The sequence below is a fragment of the Silene latifolia genome, unplaced genomic scaffold, assembly GCF_048544455.1.
Source record: "Silene latifolia isolate original U9 population unplaced genomic scaffold, ASM4854445v1 chrun_scaffold_16, whole genome shotgun sequence".
Taxonomy (NCBI): Eukaryota; Viridiplantae; Streptophyta; class Magnoliopsida; order Caryophyllales; family Caryophyllaceae; genus Silene; species Silene latifolia.
This window is the reverse complement of record NW_027413123.1, coordinates 650,580-654,127: the sequence shown is the minus strand read 5'-3', so window position 1 is coordinate 654,127 and position 3,548 is coordinate 650,580. Positions and strand designations below refer to the sequence as shown.

At 38.9% G+C, this 3,548-nt stretch overlaps 1 non-coding gene across 1 annotated transcript; it reads right to left on the bottom strand.

Moving 5' to 3' along the window:
* Positions 1-2,733: 2,733 nt before the first annotated feature.
* Positions 2,734-2,840, bottom strand: LOC141637380 (small nucleolar RNA R71). Its single transcript, XR_012541764.1, has one exon. It is a non-coding gene; the product is annotated as a small nucleolar RNA R71 (small nucleolar RNA).
* Between the last annotated feature and the right edge of the window lie 708 nt (positions 2,841-3,548).

Below are 3,548 nucleotides of genomic sequence, written 5' to 3'. Positions count from 1 at the left end.
GAGTTATTATCCTGATTGACAGGACTGACTTGTTCAGGTTTGCTGATGGCTGGCTCTAATAAGTGCACAATTGGTATTTTATCGAAAACAGTGGGAGTGAAATTTGAACCTAGGCTGGCCAAAGCATCAGCCTGGGTATTCAGGTGTCTTGATATTTGATCTATGTCAAATAAAGCAAATTTAGCGGTAAGGTTTTTTGCATATTATAAATACGAATTCATTTTTGCATCCTTAGCCGTATAAATTCCCTTCACTACTACAAATCTAGGCAACTTGATGTGACCATAATTGGCGCATATTTAGCCCCCGAATTAGCCTTGTTTCCATGTTTTTTAGTGCTTATTTGGGTCATTTCTTATCTTTAGTTCTTTGTTTTGCATATTCATTGAGATTTTGATCCCTTGGTAGGAAAGGAGTAAGAATCTTGCATTTTCATGGCAAAACGAGACTAAATTGATCGAATTCAATGACCAAGCATCAAGGAGAGACAAGATTAGAAGGCCTTTGTACATATCATAATAGAAGAGCAATGTTGAGAAAGGATCCTTGAGTCCCCAAGGAAATCCCCAAGGAATTTATGAAGAAAAGGGAAGAAAAGAAGAAGTTACTATGCTGACTGACAATCCGAGCGGATTGTCAACAATCCGTCCATCCATTTTGCACAATCCGAGCGTCCCATGCCTGAATCCGCTCGGATTCCCCTCAACAATCCGTCCGGACTCCTCGAAATCCGCTCGGATTCCACCGCCCAAATCCGTCCGTCCGACCTTATTCCGCCCGGATTTCTTCACAAAGACGGATTGTCTTCTTCAAGCTACGAAAAGAGAAGCCCTTCTCTCAGAAAATACCGGGTCCTCCTTGCTCAACTTAAAAGTGTAATTACTAGTTTAGCCCTTAGTTAACCCTAATGCATCCTCCCTAATTTTCACTATAAATACCCCATTAGGCTAATTAGAGGAGTATGTTCTTCTTATCAATAATTAGTGTAGTTAATATCAATCAAACCTCTCTTCAATATTGTAATCAAGTATTAATCAAGTTTTAATCCAAGTTCTAGTTCTTTAATCTCTCTTTTGTTCATCCTTTATTTTGGGTAATTGAAGATTATTTGGGTTATTATTGGGAGATTGACAACCTCTCAATCAAACATCAAGTACTTCTATTATTCTTGCTTTATTATTGGAATCATTAGTAGGTATAATCTCTTAATCTCTTTTTAATTATTGTTAATTACTTTCATTTATTCATCATGTTTCATATTGTTGGTATGATTGACAACCTTGCTAGCATGATCAACATGATAATGAGTGAGTAGTCTCTTAGCTAGGGTTAATGGGTGATTAGGGGAAACCAACATGGGGAATGATTCATGCTTAAATTAATATGCTTTCATGTTTTATTTGCTTGCTTGTTTTGATCTCAACTCATGCACATGTTATATTTGATGAAATGCTAAGCCTATGAATCCTTGCATTTACTATCATCTTCTATCTTTTCAATGAGACTTGTAAGACATAACCCAACTCGAGTCTCATTAGACCATGCATGTTGTTGAGTAGGGAAGATTAAGTCGACTTGTAGGTGTTGTACAATCTAATCGATTCGGCTCCGGGACCCAAACTTTCCTAGGATTGTAAGATATAACCCAACTCAATCCATCACAACAATAATTGCTTGCTTATAATTTGAGAACATGTTTGTATGATCATATCCCATGATTCCCCTATGACCCCATGACACCCTAGTGCCTTTAATCAATTGTTTACACCCCTTTAATTCATCTTGCTTGTTTATTTTTATTGTTATTCTATTTTAGTAACCTTCTACATCAACCCAATTTGTGACACCCCTTAGACACCACTAGTTACAATAGAAATCTCATTTCAACTCCCGTCCCTTGGGATCCGACCTTTACTTGCCTCTTTACTAATTGTAGAGTTGCTTGTTAAGCTATAAATTGTGTTTTGATTCGACCGTGACCAACGACCACATCTTAATTTGTGAACACTTAGCGGGATCGCATCAAAAATGGCGCCGTTGCCGGGGACGGTGTTTGTTTGACTTAGATTTCCTTTTTGTTAATAGTTGTGTCTTTCTTCGCCTTGAGGAAGTAAAACTCCTCAAGGTTTGTTCTAATTATTTTTGAGTTGTTTGATATTTTGCATGTCTAGAAGGTTACAAGGTGATTTGTTACCTTTTGACCGTGAAATCGAAAGAACCTTGACGAACAATAGGAGACTTGTTAGGAGGAATTTGAGAGGTGTTGGTGAAGTTGTTCAACCCACTAGTGAGTTTGTCAATCCTTTCGCAATAGAAGGAGAAGAAAACCCATTACACAATACCCCACAAAATCCACCTACAATGCCAAAATTCTCGTCACACTCCGTACCCACCGAGGAGAATCTACCAAATGGTACTCCTACACCGCAACATCTCACCGGAAATTTTATTGCCAAGTCCGCCTTCATCCAACTAGTTGAGAGGAGGCAATTTGGGGGGATGCCTAGTGAGGATCCTCATTCTCATATGGAAACCTTTTGCGATTATTGTGATGCTATCTCTCAAACGGGCGTGACTCAAGACCAAATTAGATGGGTCTTATTTCCTTTTTCCTTAATCGGCACCGCAAAGCAATGGTTGAAGGGCCTTGATAAGGCCACCCTTGGAATAGATTCTTGGAAGAAGTTGGCTCTAGCTTTCTACAAAAAATTCTACCCACCGGAAAAGACCAACATGCTAAGAGCTCAAATTACGGGTTTTAAGCAAAGGGATGAAGAGTCTTTGTATGAAGCTTGGGAGCGGTTCAAAGGTATTTGTCGCTCATGTCCTCACCATGGACTTAGCGAATGGTTTTTGGTGCAACAATTTTGGAATGGTTTATATGAAGATTCTAGGAACATTCTCAATATGGGATCAAATGGAATGTTCGCCGAAGTTGATGACAATCAAACATGGAACAAGATTGAGGAAATGGCGGTCCATAACTCACAATATAGTAGACCTCGCAAGGCTACTAGAGGAGGAAAGCATGAAGTGGACTCCGTTACTCAATTGGGTGCTCAACTTAGTGCTCACATTGACACAATCAACTTGAAGTTTGAACAAGCTATGGCTAGACTTGAGGAAAACTCAAAATCATCGAAGCATCATGTTAATGCCATGACGGCATCCTCATCAATCCCAAGTGGGATATGTGAGAATTGTGGAACTTTGGGACATGACCAAAATGAATGTAGGGGAACAAATGAACAAGTGAATGCTTTCCAAGCATACAAAAGTGGTACCCCTTATTCCAACTTTTACAATGAAAACACCAAATTCCATCCAAATCTCTCATACAAAAGCCAAAATGTTCAAAACCCTCAAACAACATACACTCCACCACCCATGAGAAACCAAAATCAAAGACCCTTTTACAATCAAAACCAAGGTTACCAAAATCAAAATCCATACAATCACCAAAATGACCAAGGTTTTGATGTCCAAAAAGCGGTCCTCCAAATGCAAAAGAATCAACAAGAATTTTTCACCCAAATGCAAAAAGATAG